This window comes from Bactrocera tryoni, chromosome 4 (genome assembly GCF_016617805.1).
Source record: "Bactrocera tryoni isolate S06 chromosome 4, CSIRO_BtryS06_freeze2, whole genome shotgun sequence".
In the NCBI taxonomy this organism is placed as follows: Eukaryota; Metazoa; Arthropoda; class Insecta; order Diptera; family Tephritidae; genus Bactrocera; species Bactrocera tryoni.
In genome coordinates, this window is record NC_052502.1 from 21221390 (window position 1) to 21242482 (window position 21093).

The following is a 21093-nucleotide window of genomic DNA, read 5'->3' on the forward strand; positions in this document are numbered from 1 at the left end:
TATGCTCATAAGAAAGCACCAACTTCAAGATCTCAAAAACTCATCTGTTAGTGCAGTTTTGAGCTATGGAATAGCGAAATTCTGCCCAACATAATTACGCCAAGAAGTGCTTTGACTGAAATAACTCAGCTTCTTAGCTAAGCTGCAATTTAACTTGAGAGGGCGAATAGCTCTAAAGGGATGTGGGTGCACAATCATTCCATTTAAGGCTTTAAAAAAAGCTCAGCTTTCAGTAAAGGTAAAATAAGTCTTAATTGTGGATGCATGCCAAATATTTTCTCAAACATTCGCTTTACTGTATACTTATACTCGTAGTATATTTATTATATTATATAAGCAATATCTAACAGTAATCTGAATCGTTTTCTTCGGAGATATCATTACTTTATTATTTATTTAATTATTACACTCTTATGTGTAAGCAAAATTTTATTTTACAGTCTTAAAAAGTAGTAAAATAATAATTAACTTTTGCCGCCAGAAAAGGTGAAAACATTTGTAGCGAAATCAACCAAAAATAGTTGAAGCACTTCGCTGAAGGAAACTAAAAATATTTAAAATCTAGCAAACTCCTTCTAGCCTGGTATCCCTGCTGCACACTAAATATAAACTGTGTCAGAGCCTTTTATTTCACATTCACTAAACGTGACGAGTGAAAGGCAGAGGTGGCCTGTGATTCAAACATGCTGACGCAATGGCGAATACAACACGCTCGAGTGAATCAAACTCGAAATTAAGCAGATTGTCCAGCGGAAGTGTGAAATTTCCATTCGCAACGGTATCAGATATTGGAAGCAAACTCATCTCTTGTGTTGACCAAGCTGCTGCAATCAAGATCACAGCCATTATTTGCCGGCCGTTAATATGGCAGAGAAAGTTTGCTTATATACAAGGCGCGTTCCAAAGTAAACAGGACTTTCTGAATCTAGCGCCCCCGCCATCTACATGTCGACTAGGGCGTTAGAATCTGCTATCTTCACCGATTGTCCAGAGAGAATTTAATGACATTTCATTGATTGGAAGTGAAGGTTTTTCGTTTTAAGTGTCAGTATGTTTGTGTTATCGGTGCGAAAAAGAGCTTAGAACAAATAGCCAACATTAAATTTTGTTTTAAAATTGGTAAAACTTTTACCGAAACGTTTCAATTGATGAAACAAGTTTATGACAATGATTGCCTATCACGTAGCAGAGTGCACGAGTGGTTTCAACGTTTTCAAAGTCGTCGTGAGGACATAAATGTCGATCAACATGTGTGCCAATCAAAATCCTTGACCACCCGAAATTGCATCGAAACTGTGCATGAATTCATCAAAAATCATCATTGAAATTCATGGAAATGGAATTGAACATTTCCAAAATATCGATTTATCGCATTCTGAAAGAACATTTGGGCTTACGAAAGGTGTGTGCACGGTTTTGTTACGCACAAATTGACTGACGGCTCACTATCCAATATACGAAGGACATCATTAAAGAGGTTTATTTCACCAAATTTACATTTTAACCATTAACCACTCCCCGTACCACCCATTCACCGCATTCTTCCTTTTCGGAAAGATGCATTTGCCCATGAAAGGACAGCGTTATGCAGACGTATAGGCCATTCAAAAGGCTTGCATCGGCATACTGACGGCCATACCGGCCAACGAGCTAAAACACTCGTTCAACATGCTTTTGGACCGTGCAAAACGCTGTATTAAAGCAGAAGGAGACTATTTTGAATAAACTAAATTGATTTTGCCTAAAAACCACAAGTTCTGTTTTTTTTGCAGTCCTGTTTACTACAAGGTGTGTTCCAGTATGTACATATTGTGGATGCAAGTGCCGTAAAAGCCATCAGATTAATATGTATATAAGCATATAAATATATGTAAAGGGCTAGTAGCTTCATTCTTTCTAAAGAAAGTTTCGTAATTAAATATCTCCCCCCTGAATATGTATTGGCAGAAGGTCCACTCATCAATATATGCATTATATTTATTTATTCAAAAGTTAGCTACTTAAACCTAAAACGTAACATCAATAAACACAACCAAACTTTTTAATTTCATTGTCGTCATACGAATTTGAATTAAAAATTTACATTTAAATTTGATTTAGTTTGTGCTCTATTATTCAGTGGAGTTTCATACAAATAATTCATTGACTACAAAGCTTTAGGAGATTTGACCGATTCTCCATAATATTTTTTAAGCTATTGGAGTTACTGTAAAGAGACATTTTGGTATTAATTATATTTTCAAGAAACACTAAATTGTATTTTAAATAAAGAGGTACCTTAATACTGTAATAATAATAAAATGTGGGTGAAATTATTGTGTTGAATATTTTTTTATATTGTCATTTAAGCATTACAAATTATGAAAAGAAGTTTTTCACTCTTTAAAATTCAAAAATAAAACACACTCTTTCCGCAATGACCAACACGATAGTTCAAATATCTCTAGTAATCCTATAAACATGACATCTTATTTTTGAGGAAAACATTTCTTGACTTAAATGAAAATTCAGAATTTTTGAGACCAAAGAGAGGTTACTTACGTATTTGTGTGAACTTTTGACCTTACAATAAATATTTATAAACACAGAAGATTGAGTTTTTCAATTTTATTTTAATAAGTTTAACTTTTGGGTCATTTCACGCTTATCAAGTTTGTACTAGTATCATATAAATATCACAATCAATTTCACTTTAACCTATATGCAAGGTCTTCTGATTCCTGTTTTATTTGTTACATATGTACTTATACAAAGAGAATATGTATCATATAATCCACAAATGACTACGATATGAGGCAGTATGTTTTTTTAGCCCAGATTTAAACAGCTAATGTACTTATTCCTTCAGGTGTATTCTGTAAATAAGACAAAAACTTCAATGCTTGACTAGAAAAATAAAAAAAATGCTTTATAATATAATTTTTATATTTATTTTAGCAGGATATACATATGTACATTCATTTGTCATTTGATATATTTATTTTTACTCGTTTAATCTGTATCAACGAACAAACAGCTTCCGCCAATTGTTCCATATTTGCAGCTGACTTTTAGAAAAAAAGTTGTGAAAATAATTTAACAGAAACGGTAGATCCAGGTTTGTGAACTTTTACGAATCTTCGTTTCTGTGCTTTGTGTGTACTTTTTTTACAAATATAAAATAATTTGAAATGTATTTTTAATTTGTCAATTTAAATGCTGATTTCGGAAATTTTCAGAATATTAGTCTCTCCAAGTGAAAAAGAGAAATTTGTTAAATAGCCCTATGTACGTTCGTGTCACTAACAACAAAGTTGTTAATTCTATTGACGCACATGCGAAACACATCCTTAGGCAGTTGCCTATTTACAAGTAAGATCTAATACCTTTCTAATTACATTTTCCGGTGTGCATTTGTACCCTTTTGTAAATATGTATATTTGTGGGCATACAGACTGATATCAAGGTATGTACATGTGCTTTATAGTTGTTCAAATATTGATTTGCTTTAATGTTCAATTCGTATCAGGCGGAATGTTTGCCTCCATGGGATTTTAGAAAATTATTTTAGCTGCGAATCATAAAACAAATTTGGAATATTTGCTTAGGACCACAATTTGTTAACCAAAATATTAAAATATCAAATTTAGTTCAATTAATTTGACAGTGAAATTGAATTATGTTAGAATAAATAGTGGTTTAATAAGCGAGCAACTCCATCTTTGCATATAAAATTATCATTTCAAAAATGTATATGGTGAATATAATCCACTAGAACAGTTCATACAAAAAACCTCACCAACTAATTAATAGTTTTCGAATTTTAAGCTCGAGTGTACTATGTACTTTATTTTTAACATTCTCTTAATTGGACATTCGTACACATATCCGTATATGATCTTTTATTTTTCCGCGGTGTTAGTTAGTGAGTATAATTTTACATAAATGAAATAATATTCCCTTTTCTCCACAAACATCCGGAATATATTAATTAAATCTTTTATTATTATTAACATTAAATCTATCATTCTTTCAAGAAAGGCCTTTTTCAATTGCCTGATTAAAAATCAAATCCGTCTGCATAATCCACGTGAAAATTCGAAGTATTTGTAATGAAGGTGCGTCCTAAGGGACTTGCGATTTTCAATGAATATTGCTCGCTCTGGCGTATGAGCAACATTTGCGTACCGCTTTCATTGCTCATTTGTATAATTTAAAGCTGAATGCATTCATGGGAATATTGGACGGTGATGATTTACTGATTTAGAAAAAGTTTAGTAATCAGTAGTAGTTGCATGTGTCAGACAATCAAGTCACCTGTTCAGTTCCAACAAAGCCAATTAATAACTACAGCAATAAATCGTAAACCAACTAGGAAAGTCAATTCGGTCTGAATCACAATCATCATAATAACTAACCAGGCTACAGCGTTAGTTCCAAAATTGGATTGAAAACACAGTTTCTGTGACAAGCACATCATATTTTGACAGATATTGTTAATAAATCACACCAAATATTGTTGAACTCAAATTAGTATTTTGAGATATATAGTACGTAGGTGAATATATGATTATACACGACTAAATGAATGAAATCTTAAGTCAACGACTGCAGTGCAATATAGTTGGTGTGCAATTGTGCATTTTAATGGCAGGTGATTTCGAATTTGACACATCTGACTTCGAAGCAACAACATCTATGAAAATGCATACTACCTCACATTGATTAGACGTAAGTTAGTTACACCTCAGGTGGTCAAATTCAAAATTGGTTTTTGTTGCTTTGATCTGAGATTTGGTTTTGTGGAATTATAGTTTCTATATGAAACCGAATTATATATGTAGTACAGTACGATATGAGGTGTGGTAATTCGCTACTTAATATAATGTCAAAGTCTACTGTTAAGAAGCCATGTCATTTAAATATACGTGTATGTATGTGGATTACGTCAAGGTGTTTATTAAACAGTGAATTGAATTTAGTAATCCTTTAGAATATTTTTTTCCATATATTATATTAATTTTTTTTCCTTTTCGCTTTATTATATGCTTGCTTCAGTTGTATAAATATAAAATATCCGTAATAAATATTGTAAGCCTGAAAGCTGTAATGCTCTTGGATTCCGGCGGACTCAAAATAAACCTCTTTAGGCATAGAATTTATTAGAACAAAGAGTAGTGATACGTGTGAATAAGATAAATAAAATGAAAGTGTTGGGAATTACTCTACATTGGACAGACGTGAGTAAAAAGTATATGTGTGCAGCATTGGCTTGCTAAATTTTCAGTTCTAGTAACTTGTGCGTTCAACTGAAATCAACTGAAATAAATTTCTTTAAAAAATAATGAATATAACGGTTTTCAATTCGCTGTAGCATCGTCCAAATATAAAACACGAGGCTGCTTTGGCGGTGCTGGAATAACGCCGAGGGTTCTGGAAACATTCCTTAAGTCCTAGTAGCTGTTTGTCGGTGAAGAACTCCTCTGAATTTGTAGTACAGATTGATTTTGATATGATAATATAAACCGAACTTAGTTAATACTAAGCTTAAAAAATAATCCTAATTTCTCAATGGCTATAAACATAATAGTAATAAAAGCTGCTATATATTATTTTCACATTTAATAAGTTTTTATCAAGTTTTATCAGTCGTATCAGTATCACGAGTCAAATCAGTCTTCAGTTGGCTGGAAAGAATGAATGACTTCAACTATTCACGTTGGTGACCTTGGTTGACCTTGACATACGATGTTGTCACAATGCCCTAAATTGATTTGCATTATTCAGTGCTATTATACATGATACTGGAGCAGTCTAAAAACATCTGTGGCATGACTGCGATTGGGTCTTTTTACTTCCTGAAGAAGTTTGGTTTTGATGTTACATATTCTATGCATGGTACATGCGTATTTAATTTTCGCTTCCATAGCCGATATATTATACTTATTGCAAATCTAAGGCGAGCCTTTTTTCAGCTGGAAATTTCTCCGTGCTTTACCTTTTCGTAATTTTTGCCAATTTTTCACACTTTATTAGCCATTTCTTGTGTATTTATTCGGGTCACTTGACCAATTGATTTATTCCTCTAACACTTTCCTCCTTGTGAGATGTCACCGTCTCCGCAATAACTTTTCATCTGAAAAACGGAGAAAATTGCAAGATTTATTTGATTTATTTAATAAGAATGATGTAGGAAAGGAATTACAATAAAAGTTTAAATTTTTTTTTTCTCTGTGGAAAGTAAAATTACAAAAGATTGTTGTAAAGATGCAGCTAATAACCACAAAATTATCATCAAATGCAAAGAGAGCGATTACAGTCCAACATTTCTGTATATTATACAGTGACACAACATAAATACATTCAGTACACCTGTTATTCATAAACTAATGGGTACTCTGATCTCATCATAACTGCTCTCAATATTCGTTGTCTATATTTGTAAGCATGTCAGTACAAATGTCAAATTAAAAGCAACATGCGTTCATTATAAATATTATATTTAATGAACGCATCCTTCGCAACGAAGCATACCCATTCGTGAATGACGTCGAAATGGAAGTGTTTGGTATATTAATTACCTAAGAATGCATTAATGAAATAACGTGCACATGTTGACTAATAGCTGAACAGTTTCTGAAGCGTAACACGAACTGCATTTAAAAGGAAACCCAAGTATTTATGTTTGTATACGTATGACATGGTAGTGCGGTATTTGTAACTAAATGTATTACGCACCTTTACAGAATATATTTATACATTTGTCAGTGAATCAAATACCACTTCTTAAATGAACATAGCCTTGGCGTGGAATAAAATTCTGCAAGCACTAAAATAATTAACTTTTCAAATTAATTTAACATTCAGATTGGTTGTTTCGATTTCAAATAAATGGTCATCTTAGTGTTCACGCACTTTGCTAATAAACGTGCTTCCAAGTATTTTCACACAGTCAGTAGTCATGTAATGGCCAATAAATTTGGTGAAAGTAGTTGATTACCAGAAATATCTCGCAATAGTCAACTTAAGATAAATACGAAAGATCCATTCATTAAACAATTGAAGTTGAGAGCTACAAACAAATGTAAGTGTATATATATTAACGGTGATAGGAAAATGTAAGAATACGAGTATATGAGCAAGGTAGCTTGTATTTGCGTTTTGTATTTTTTGACTTGCAGATCTCGCGTGTTAACAATATAAAGCTGTAGCTTGTTTAGTGTCATTAGTTGCACTGGAGACCATAAAGCTTGTAAACTTAAAAAGTTCAAGGCGGAAAGGGAGGGTTTGACTTTACTAATTGCAGTTCAGTGACCATTTGGCACGTGATAGGGACCGTGAGAAAAAGTACTTGCAATTTTAAAACCAATGCAGTAATTCTTAAAAATATATTAATTTTCTGTTTGACATTGCGACACTGTGCTTATACGTGAACATAGCTGAACTCCACCGATTGTAAACAATAAAAATTTTGCGCTTACTTTGCTACCCTGCTTACAACAAATATTTACTGGTCAGGTGCATTGTTTATTTAGGGTAGTTTCTTTCAAATCCTTAAAAGTTGCAAACATTCAAACGTAGTGCATATAAGCTTTTGACACTTACACAATTTCGATTTAGTCCTTTTGGCACGTGAAAGAGTTTACGACCATAATCCTTTTCTTGCTTGAATTATTTTATGTACAACTTTTGTTAGAGTTAGAGTCTAAATTCACTTTACCTTAAATAAATATTTCAGCTTGTTGATTAATGGCTAAATATTTTATGAAGGCCCTTTTAAGTCCAACAGCAATAGCAAAGTCTACAATTGGCAAATACTTTTTTTTGTTGTCTAAGATGGGTGGGCAATTTATTGAGTAATTTAATTGACAGTTTCTTGAAAGGTTTAAGTTCTTTTGGATAGACCCAGCATTAAACTCGAATGTTAACACTTGCATTAGGTATTATGAAATCTCCAAAGAAGAGAAGTTACAGTTTCATGTTGTTGTGCAACTGCTTTTCTACATATGGTAATATTGCCATTTGTCGGATGCTCATAATTTCATTCTTTTTTCTACCAAAGTATGTTCCTACACTACTGCGCTCGTTGAACCATAATTTTTTTAGACAAATTAGAGTGTGTAAATAAATGAGTGGCATTGATACAAAGACTTTTGAATATACACATCCACTTTCATTTAAAACTTTCAGTAAAATCATAGCAGCTGCTATAAAAAGTGGAGTAAGCTTTTTATGTATAAAAAATTAAACCGAATAAATTTAAGGCTATAGTTGGATGCATTTTTACTTTATTTTATGTATTTGTGAAGCAAAGAAAACCCCCAGAATGCATGCCTGATTTCTCATTCGTATGAATTTTATAATTCTTGATTGAACTATAATCAAAACTTAAAATTTCTCTTTATTACAGTAAATCCTTCCTGGAAGAACACAAAAATTTCGCATAAGTTTTCAACTGGAAAATTAAGTTAAACAACAAAAAACGCTTATTTTTCAGCTTGATGGAAGTTTACATATTCACAGGTTCAAATTTTCCTTACCAGAATTAAATTTTTATCGGTGAGTTAGCATGACAGCTTTATGTTATTATTGTTTATCTGAAAAATATTCGTGCGAACAGACAAACTCTCTGATAATTTATGTATTTTTTTAAATACATACATACATTTTCTTCTCGTTGTTATAGGTTCGTTGCGAACTAAATATTCCCTGCTTAGGGTAGAAAAAGTTTTGTCTGTTTGATAAAAAAGACCAAAGTAAACTAACTAACTAACTAACTAACAAATGTGTAAAATAGTATCACCGCAAAAGTTTGTAAGCATATACCCATGTACGCACATTTACAGTTCAAATTGAACAAGAAAAGTCCATCGCAATTGAAAGGGAATTTACAAACAACTTAAGCATAACGCATCCTCTATAAATATCTGCTAGTCGAAAATCTATTTCTATTCTGTGGCCAAGAAGAGAAGAAATAGAGCGCACAGAGGCATAAACATATTTTTCTTATTTACCAAGAAGGATGCCTTATTTATTTATTGTGATAATTTATTGAATCAGTTTCATATTTCAACTGTGATTTTAAGAGACCGATTTAATGTCACTTCTTGATGTAAGCGAGTAAATAAATTGATGTATTATTTATTTGCAACTTGAGACATCACAATCAGGTATGAGAGTTAAATGCCACTTTAGAAAAAATATGTCCTGAATTAAGCGGCATGTTCAAGTTTGCGGTTATTAATCTCAGGCTAAATTTGAAGAAATGTGCAGTAAGTATAACAAAGGCTCAGTCTGCACAAAATAAATTGCATTAAATTTTTTACAACAAATTGGTGCTAAAACTAGCACGAAGTCTTTCACACGTCTGCAACGAACTGGCACGTTTGCCGTTCATATTTCAGTTGAACACGTAAATTAGTTTTCCGATTTAGAAAATTTATTTTTGCAAAGAAAAACATAAAACAGCAAATCGCACCATAAGCAATAATGTATGAATTAACTGCACGGTGCATTCGCTAATTTGACGTGTCGTATACGTAACCTTGCATTTTATGTGTGGCAGTCATATATGATGATTAAATAATCTCACGTATTTTAATTTATACGCTTAAGCTGCTAAATGAATGCAAGCATGTAAGAAATTTATTTAGTTTACAGTGCAAAGTTAATTGAATGTTAACGGAAATGATGATTTAAATTATGCCAAAAGACTTTATACATTTTCGTTTGTAAGAAAAATCTGTTTTAATACATTTGTTGGTTGAACTGCATTTAAACAGCTGAGATAAGGTCCAAACTTGTAATTTGTTCTATTATAATATTGTAGTTCATAGCAAAGAAAAACTGATCAATTCAATGTTTGTAAAATGGTATATGAATCGTATTATGATAATAGATATTCAAATGGTTAAATGTAAAATGGGCTGAAAAAAATTTGATACGTTCAGCTGTTGTCATCAACCGAAATTACTTACAAAGCGGCCCAATATTTTAAAATATATTTTATCTGATTTTATGGTTATTATTTTACAAATTCTATAAAATTAAAGTTAGTCAACAAGACTTAAAAAAATAGAAAACCTTTTCAGATGTTATAGGTATAAAAATCCGGTAAATTTACATCTAATGAATTAAAATTTTCTTCTTCATTCATTAGATTTGTCGTGTTTACTTAGTTCAAGTATTTATATGGAATCTTTTAGTTCGCTTAGGTTGTACTAATATTCTGTGGTTGACTGTGTGAATCTACGGTCATTGCAAAGCTGACAAGCGCACCTGCCTCACCCAATAATGTGATAGCTAATTAAAGAAGTATTGAGATATTACTAGTGAACATTTTCGCAACATTACAAGATATGTACATGTGTTCAAGTACTGAAGCTTAGTATCCTGATTTTCATTTTACCGAACTTTCTGTAGTTGAGCTAGAATACTCCAATTAAAATATCATATTGTTTAAGATTTTTGATCGAACATCATTCGAGGACAGTTAACATAAAAGTGAAATCCATTTTAATAAGTTATGGATATAGTTTTGAGAATAAAGAATTTAGTACCTTACATAAAAATCCAAAATGTAACTAAGATCATAGTCTTCTACGGTAGTGTCATTAAACTCATTATATTTATCACATTATAACTAAAATAATAAAAAAATTTTTAAATTCGGAATCATTTCAGCTTAACTACAGCAAAACCGAACAAAACCCAAGCTAGGGGGTATTTGATTCGAAGAACATATGTACGATTTATTTTTTCCCATTTCGAGGGTGTTTTAGAACCCACCTTTCGTGTCTTTCCTTTGCCTTGGTTAACATGTTACTGTTTGCTTTTCATTATCCATGCGTAATAGGTGCGACCCTTACTAGCTGACCTGCCTCTCTGGCTGCTTGTATCTATAGGAAGAACAACAAGAATTTTGTGTGCACACATTGTCCGGTAAAGGTGATTAATTTGGAGCTTTTCCAGGAATTGTGTTGGAATTTCATCATTTCGCTTTTGGCCTTTAAAGTAATTTTTTTGGTGACACTCATGGGAGTGTCGGCGACGTACTTCGAGCAAATATAATATATTGTACTCAAATTGTGGCGTGCGCAGTTGTCTATTAACTCATAGTTTATTCGAGCTTTAATATACGTGTCAGTCAGCTGTTAGTTGTTCCACAATATTTTCTATAAGGTTGGAAAGTTTTAAATTTATTGCTTTCAAATTTTCTAAAAACTATCTATTCACTTCATATGACCTTTCATTTCACGGATCTTATAAATTGCTAAAAATTAACAGTTCAACCCATTTTCCAGGTTGCTAGTACAATTAACTAGTTGGTGGTCACGTCAATTATCCTCACCAGTTTTGATTTCAGAGTACATATGTAAAACATAAATAAAGTCAATCGAAGATACATATGTGTTGCTTGTGATAAATTATCATTCATAGATGTTTGTGCATAATTAAAGCATACAACTCAATTACTCTGCAGTGCTGCTTATCTTGATTCGGCTGATGCACTTTTCCACTGGTAGCCACACGCACCTATTAAAAAATGAATCGGGCCCTGGATATAGCAGCTTGTGAGACACGCAAAAGTAACAACAGTAAGTAATAACAGTGCTCTAAAACTATTAACAATTAGCTCTTGTTAAACAGTATGTAAAAAAACTACTAACTATAACAATCCTTGGTATTAGCACATACGTCAATTTCATAACCATTTTAAAATACATATGAGTTTTGATGATATATTTATATTATCAATTCCAGGTATTTGCTACTCAATATTTTATTTGTATGTGCTCCATGAATGTCCAGATAATTTACCGGCTTGAATATTGTGAGGATTACGCACATTGCTTATTCGCAGGAGGAATTCTGATCACTCACAGCTGAACGATTGTGAGCAATCGAGTACGAAATATTTATTTACAAAAAATTGCAATCGTTCTTAGCAAAAACTAGCTTCAGTGAGGAATCTCCAATATATATTCGTTTATTCGTTTTCGTGCTGACAGATAATCTATGGATTATTAACAGATTTTCTGTAAATTGTGCCATCAGCATGAAAATATTTCGATCAATGTGTGAATGATGTAAAGAAGCTACCAGAAAGCTAAATTCGAAGAAATAAATACATACACATACATAAATGCTTATATGAGTACGTTTTGCCTTTAGGAGGCATCTGTGCAAATGTCCTTAAGTAAGTTGAGAGTGAATATTTTTGCAACAGAATATCGAATGCCTGAAGTAGCCAGTGGAATAAGTATACTTATTTGCAATGAAGAATTTGTAGAAAAAACATTTTACTTCTTTAGATTGTCAGTTAGGGTGTGTAACAATTTACGGAGAAGTTCTTCCGTTTTAATTTTTTACAAAAGTCTTTTTAAGTATATTTCAACCCGCTCTAACTATTCTAGGTTTACTTAGGGTATAGAATATAAGTGTGTTAATATTTCAATATATCTTTTGGGATAAATAAAATAAATGATAGATAGCATAAAAAAAGATAATATGTATATGTATTAATATATAATATATATTTTTTTTTTATTTTAGCTCCTGAAACATTTGTATACTTTACCCCGGGAATCTAACAAAATAAAAATAATTAAGCTATATTCAGGTCAACAGGCGGAGAAACGCAACGGAGATTTAATAGTCAAAACTTTATTGTTGACGTATGACGAGAACTAACGATCATGTGGGATCCGGAACTAATTCAAAAACCATTCACATTCAAATTTCCATTATATGAATATATACTTATATATATTATTAATAAAGACAAATATAGTATAGAACATACACATATAAGTAATTAAAGTTAATTAGTATAAAAGGAAAGTAAATAACCTGAGCTAAATAAGTAAGTAAAGTAAAAGGAAGGTTCTGTTAATAACTAAAAAAAAATTGAAATAAAGAAACATAAACACCAAAAACTTGTTTCATTTAAAATCGATTGAGTTAGTGGGTTTTACATTTATAGATTTACATTTTTTTACATTTATAGATAATGTAGATAATAAAATTAATTATTATAAATATAAAATCTTAAATTCTGGCCTTAAAAGCCAATTGTTACAAATAAAAACGAAACCTCCACAGCCTTTTTCTGAAGTTACGTAAAAATTTGATCTGGTCACCCCAGTCACGCGGAGACGCACAATCGCTGAAGCACAAATAGTCGATTTCTACCAGGCACGCAAAGCTGGCTAGGAGGTAGCCGCCGCGAGGAAATTGAATTTTCTGTTGCATACCTCAAAGGCGCAGGTGAAATGAAACTACCTTAGCGACAGGCGCAGAATATCCGGAAGTAAAAGATGCGGCGAATTTAGAGGAATAACTTCATTGAAATAGAACCGATTTTGTGTCCGCGAAAGGTAAATGAAAGAACAAGTCTGCAGCTTTACAGCAAGCTATTAACTAATATTTACAAGCCACAAATAGAAGAAATATTTTGAAAGAAAATGGTATATATCAACTATGTTGTAATATTAAATAATTTTATATTTAAAAGCAATATGGAAAGACGATCGTATAACTGTTCTCTAGAAATACGCTCCATATGTATTTGCTGTTATATAGTAGCACTACAGGTTCCCTAAATTCAGCTAAAATCTACGTTTTTTGCTCCACTTACTTATCGTTAAACTATCACGCTTGCATGCGTTGTGAAAGTATGTGCAGCTCACTTGTTCCATTCTACCCTTTTTATCTTTTAACTGACACCAAATTCATTGAAATCAGTAAATTTTTGCAGAAGTTATACTGAATAAATTAATGGCACTGCTATATCTACTAGTTACAGTAGTTGGTTGTGCGCCTCGAGGATATGCATTAACAAATCTGATGATTAAGAGTTTTACCCAAAATCGAAGAAGCATATGAAGGTGACCAGATGTGATATTTTCTTAATTCTTACAATCCTAACATATGTATGTATATTGTCTTTTTGGTGCGAAATGAACAGGACGTATGGACGTACATGCATGTAAATGAACATAAGTATGTACATACAAGTTACTCCTATTCAAACATACTATTTGCAATTTATTTTATTTTTCAATAATATATGTATTTTTAGTAGAATAAATTATTTTTATTGTGGTCACTCTATTCTTGCAGGAGCACGAGTTCGATTTTACACTTCTCATTGTTCTCACTTGCTCACCTCGGCATGCAAAAAACCAACAGCACACACCAGTAGCATGCAGTGACATGATGTGATAAACGGCGAAGGCTGCCGCTGTTCGTGTCAATTGAATGTAAACAAGTTGTGGAGCCGAGTAAGAATAAGTGCATTCGTTGTTGTGGAAGAGAAAATTGTTATTATGTGAAAATAATTATTGGAAATGGATATTGTGTAAAATAAAATAGTGAGAAATACTTACAAAAGTATGGTATAATTTAATATAATGTAATTTGAATAAAAATACATACCACAAAAGTAAAAAATAAATGAGTAAAAAGTGTGTTGTGAAATGGAATAAAATTTGCTTACATTTGTACATAACTGAATTTCAAGCTAAAGTATTTCATAAGCATGCGTTACAGCAGAGTATGCGCGTGGAAAAGGTTAAAAATAAAAGTGAAACGTGAAAAGGCTTGTAAAACCCCAACAAACAAATTGATAACTACCCAAGGTGAGTAAGGGAAAACCACTATGTGTATTTGAAAGTAAAGTTATAGCACAAAGAATACATATATCAATATATTTCCATTTGGATGACTTATTAGTGAAATAATGTCAAATATTTTTTCACAACAATTACTACATTTTTCTGTAATGTCTGAAATTCCTCTAGAATGTTGCTGATGTTGGTGTATTTGTGCCCAGGTGTAAGTCCAACAGTCTTAGTCTTAAAACTATTTACAGAAATCGTGAACAAAAGAGATTTTGATTTAAAGAACATACTTAGTTTAAGGGGTGTTATAACTTAGCGCCCCTTGCAGTTGAGGTCATAGACAAAAATGCTTGGTTGTAGAGGGTTCGGCATCATCCTCATACAACAGATTCTTATTTTAGAAATACAGAAAGTTTTCTCTATGCAGTTTCAGAAAGTTTACCATAGCTATAACAAAAAGCAGTGAAGTGGAACCTCCTTTGGAGACCTTAATGTAACGTTAATTTTATTAAGGATACGGAGTCTGATAAAGTTTTATGCTGATGTTGGGATTGGTTTGTCTTACCTTTACCCAGAATTATCTATAAACATAGTTTCTTTATCTGTCATCAACTTTAACTATGCGGGAGTACTAAGGCTAAACAAATAGTGAAACAGTGACGAATGAAAAGTAATCGCTAAGATTATTCTGATATGAAAATCGGAAGTCATTTATTTATTGTTGATACATATGTATATTAATATTTGAAAGTTACCAAGTATATTCAGAAAGAATATTTCAAATTTTCCCTGTACAAACCGAATTAAAAAATTTTATTTACTTTTGTGGCTGCACTAACATTTTAAGCCTAAGTGTTTTATCAACAAACGTTATTCGCTGAATGGTAAATAAAGTTTTCATTGAACCTCTGATGGTCAATTTACGACAAAGTATGTTAACTGAAATTCATGTAACTGTATGAACTAGGGGGACATTTGTGCATTTAATTTACAACCGCTTACAACATAGCGGTTATGTTATTGCAAAACTGTAAACAATAGAACGAAAAGAGAAAACAAATAAAATCTATAAAACAAATAATAGTTCCAAATATACTAGAATTTACTCAGATGTTTGATAAGATACTGATATGAGCAACATCAGCATAAATAGTTCGAGGTTCTGAATAAATTAAAACCACAAAATATATAAAATAAATTGATTGAAAATGAATACAGACAAAAATAATAAAATTCACAACCAATATATGATTATTTACAAATATGGTGTGAAATTCACAAGGTCACAATTGGTTTACGTTTCCAAAAATAAATACATACGTAGCATGTAAATTTACAACAAATGAAGCTTCGATATTGACCTTAAATATTTATACTCATATTAAAGCAATTACACCTCTTACTATGAAAGTATTTAATTCAATGTTTAAAGTACTAACTTAGTGAAATTTAATCCAAATTTTTGTGAAAAAATGTTTTTTATAACAAATTTCTTCTAAAGAAGAGTGAATAAATTCATACTTTATGTAAATATCACACCATTCATCCTAACACCACATACAGCAAGTGAAATAAATTGATCAGAAACATATAGTACATAGTATATACCTAATGAGTTAACATCTACATATCTTGTATTAGTGGTCTATTTTCTTGTTTTGTTTCTCGTATACACAACAATGGATCGGCATTTATTATTTGACATTATTTGCTATTAAAACGTAGACAATTCCCTGTAATTTGAAAATTTTCATGTGAATGAGTAACGATCTCACTGTCAGCGGCACTAAGCTCACTGAGCCAATAAAGTTTTTGAAGGACGCGAAATACTACTTTGATTGAGCTAAAAGTGGCTTGGCACGGTCGTATACTGAAATATAAATCTATAACTGTTTCGCCAAGTACCAAGTGCATTTATACACTGAAAATACCTTTTATAAAAGCCATTATGGTCTTAGCTTAAAACTAGTATAAACCTTTATTAGTTGACTTGTGTATGTGCATTACATTACACATTATCTTAAGCCAGCAGATGAAAATCACGGAGAACTTATAAAATGTTTATTTAAATGCTCAGGATGATTGATTTAGCCAAGTCCGTATGTCTGTATGTATAATATGTGGGCTCAGTTCAAGCAGATAGAGATCTGATATTTCCATACGACTGTTATCGTTTTGTCTTGTTTGAATTAATTCCTCCACCAAATAAACTCTTTAAAGTTTCTTCAAAACGAGTGTTGCTGGTAAAACCTGTCTCTAAATTAATATGAAATTAAATCAGTCGAATTGAGTCTATTAATTGCCGTGTTCTTCGCTTTCTATGAATTTTTGCTTAAGCTTCATATTTTTGTGAGCAACAAAACTTTATTTTTCAATTTTATGAAATTTCATTTGAAGGAATTTCAAAATAATTAAAATTGAGTTTAGAAAATATTTATTTAGTTTAAAAAATAGTTTGAAAAAATGCACTAATTTTTTCAGATATAGTAAATCACAAACATAAGTTTATTTGCGTTTATGAAAAGAAATAAAAGCAGTATTTTCATACAAAAAAAATTATCTTCATATACATACAACACAGACATATAAATTTATCAACTACTGGAAATCAAACCAGTTATGTCTTTCCTACACGTGTCTATAAATACAAGCTTTTATTTAGGAACAGTATTAATTTTTCAGTAGCATAGCTAATGCAACCATATACAAAGTAAATTGCAAATGACAAATACACAATAGACAGACGGAAAACTATAAACGTATATACCAAATAAGCACCGACATACATATATACCACACATTTTGTTTGTTTACAAAATATTAATGCTTCCGTTGTTCAATATAAATATTTGCAAACATATGTACCAACACGATATTTATATATCATATTGATATTTACTAAGCATGCATTATACTTATATGAATGTACCCTGTAAGAACAAATGTTATACAAAAAAAGGAAACATTTTTTCCACTTTTTTTTTAAAGGAATATAATATTTTGCATCTGTTTTACAATAAATAACAAAGAATTTATCGTTTTTGCAAAGCCAGGTCCTTCTCCACCTGGTCTTTCCAACTGAGTGGAGGTCCTCTTCTTGCTCTGCTCCCACCGGCGGGTACTGCGTCGAATACTTTCAGAGCTAGATTGTTTTCGTCCATTCGCTGAACTGCCAAAGTCGTCGTATATCTCATACATCTCATTGGTCCATCGCGCAAAGGACCTTACATCTTTCTCAGAACTTTTCTCCCGAAAGATCTAAGCCTCTGCACCATATAGCAGAACGGGAATGATTAATGACGTGTAGAGTTTGGTTTTTGTTCGTTGAAGTTGAACCTGTCGGCAAGAGTTATTCTGTGTTGGATTTTGAGACTGACGTATGTATTTCTTAGTGTTAATGCTGTTTCCAAAATAGACGAAATTATCAACGACTTCGAAGTTAAGAATGTACGTCGCGAGTGCGACGACTGTTTGTTTGATGGCAGGAGATATTTCGTCTTGCCCTCGTTATCCACCAGACCCATTTACTTCGCTTCCTTATCTATTCTGGAGAAAGCAGAACTAACAATATCAATATCATCGACATACGCCAGCAGTTGTATACTCTTATAGAAGATTGTACCTGCAGCAGATTGAAGAAGTCGCACGATAGGGAGTCGCCTTGTCTGAAACCTCGTTTGGTATTGAACGGCTCGGAGACGTCTTTCCCGATCCTGACGGAGCTTTTGGCATAGCTCAACGTCAGTTTACACAGCCGTATTAGTTTGCGGGGATACGAAATGCAGACATCGGGGCATAAAGGCAGCTTCTTTTCGTGCTATCGAAGGAGCTTTGAAATTGACTAAGATGTGGTGTGTGTCGATTTTCTTTTCACTGGTCTTTTCCAAGATTTGTCGCATGCTGAATTTCTGGTTAGTTATTGATTTGCCAGGTCTAAAGCCACAGATAAGGTCCAATCAGTTTGTTGACGGTGGGCTTTAATCTTTCACACAATACGCTCGATAGAACCTTATACGCGATGTTGTGGAGGCTTATCCCACGGTAGTTAACGCAGATTGTGGGGTCTCCCTTTTTGTGGATTGGGCAGAGCACACTTAAATTCCAATCGTTGGGCATGCTTTCGTCCGATCATATTTTACAAAGAAGCTGATGCTTGCTTGTTATGATATTTGAAGAGCTCGGATGGCAATCCATTTCCCCCGCCACGTTGTGGTTCTTCGGACGGGGTATTGCAATTCGAACTTCTTCACGGTCGGGTAGAGGAAGTTCTGCTCCATCGTAATCGGTTGGAGAATCGGCTGACGTTATGCTTTCACTGCCATTCAGCAGGCTGGAGAAGTGTAACCTCTGTAATTTTCGTATGCTCTGGGCATCAGTCACTAGATTTCCTATGGGGGTTCTACAAAAGTATGCTTCGGTCATTAAACTTTCTCAGGCAGTCTTTTTTATCTCCACTGCGACAATAAAAAATAAATTTTATAAATGTGCTCACTATACGTCAATTAACGTGTGACATATGTGTCATGAAAAGAGGCTGTTAGCATCAGAGAGATAGCAGAAGATCTCAAGATCTCTTTCGGTTCGACTCAATATAGGAAATGTTTTGGATAGGAAGCATGTCAACAATAGGTTCATGACAAAAGGCTGAGTTTTTGGTGAAACACGAAACCAAAGTCATCGCCCAGTCACCATATTCGCCAGATGTGGCTCTCTCCTAGGTGACACTATATATAAAAATCGCCGCTTTTGGCGTCGTAAACAAACAGCCGCAAAACACAACATTGTATTGAAGAAAAAGTTTGACTAATCTAGAAAAAATGTTTATCCGAGTCCAAGTCAAATTTGATCTTAAGTGCTTGTCTTGCTCAAAACTTTTAAGTATTCACCATTTGCTCCTTTTCTTCTCTGTTGATTTCTTTATATCTTTGCTATAGCTTCGGTTTCCTTCGCTCCACTAATCTACACTTTTTCATTCTCTTGACTATTATTTTTTCATCACTGTTGCGTCACCGTCACTTTCTTCTTCAGTAATTTTTTGTGTATTTTTAATTTGTTTTTCACTGACTATACCTTTGATTTTCAATGTTCTTCTCGTAATTCTCTTATGCTTTACCTTCTCATTTTTATTCAGTTTATTTGTTTTCCTTTTAAGTCACTCTGCTTTCGCGTTGGAAGCCTTTTGGGTTCGCTGGTTTTGTAAGTAAGCTTACGAGTAATATAGCGAGCTGCATTCAGTTAGATATTTCAGGAAGATAATTTTGAAAACGTCCAGAGGCTTTTAGAATTTTGCTGTTAAAAGCTGATCTATATTATTCATGTGTTTCAGTCAAACTCATATTGAGTTACTAGCAAAAATCTCTTCTACAACGAAATGCCTTCTGAACTTAAAAAACTATGAACATACTTAAACAATTAAATATTGAAAGCTGAAAAGGTGGCAGATAGACCAACTAATTTCGATAAACCGTAAGGCGATTCATTTCAACAATTCTGTAATTAAATTTTCCGTTGCAATCCTCAGGGCGCAAAATTTTCGCGGATTTCTTACACATAGATATCGTTGGTTAAATGGGATTTAAGCGAAACGCCTAGTAATTATCTACCGATTAATGATTTTATATATATTTACATGCTGTACGAATATACATGCATCAGTAGTTAAGTAATTTAATTTGATGCGTAGGCACGTTTCACCTGAATGTCACCCTATCACGGACATTCCGACGCGAAGTAGTAAATGTATGAAATATGGAATGATTGAATGAGTTAAGAATCTTCCTGCGTAACTTTTGCTTATAACTGCTCTTCGCAATCCGATGTACGTACGCACGTGTGTTCGAATGTATGTGTGTAATTAAAACAGGCTACTCAAAAGCTTTCATTGATTATATTTTTTTGTTTGGCTTAAATCTCTTTTGCTTACCTTGATTCTGCCGATGGCTTACAGCCGGGCGTGCTCTTCCATAGGCGTGCCAGCATGCACATATACAAGAAGAAAATCAGCGTTAGTGGTGTAACGAATGATGACGCGGCAAAAGAGAGCTGCAAGAGTGGAAAATATGTATCTTCTATGAAACAGATTTGCTGCAGAAACGTTTTTCTTACATAAAACACTGTAGAAGCAGACATTTGAATTAAATATCATTAACAAAATTTCTCAGATAACTAATTCTATGTATATACACACATTTTAAATTTTTACTTGTGCATGGTACATAAATGTTCATGGCATATTTCCGGAAGTTCATTCATTTACTCATTACCTTATTTGTTTGTATTGTATTGTAAATTGATAGCCAGACATTTTGTCGCTCGGAAGCTTTGAAGATTACGTGTACACAGATATGTATATATAAGTTCTAAGTTGTTGTTAATCGCTAGCCACTTTTATGGCCATTCATTTGCACGCTCATTTATTAGTTAACAGCTAACTGTTGTGTAATTAACGCAGCATTCAAACGCCCTGACAAATCTGACGTAATCCATTTTA

General features: G+C 32.7%; 1 long non-coding RNA gene across 1 annotated transcript; it reads right to left on the reverse strand.

Annotated features, from left to right (window-relative positions):
• Positions 1-2592: 2592 nt before the first annotated feature.
• Positions 2593-20806, reverse strand: LOC120773917. Its single transcript, XR_005705203.1, has 2 exons — positions 20527-20806; positions 2593-6115 (listed from the first exon to the last, which is right to left on the reverse strand). It is a non-coding gene; the product is annotated as an uncharacterized LOC120773917 (long non-coding RNA).
• Between the last annotated feature and the right edge of the window lie 287 nt (positions 20807-21093).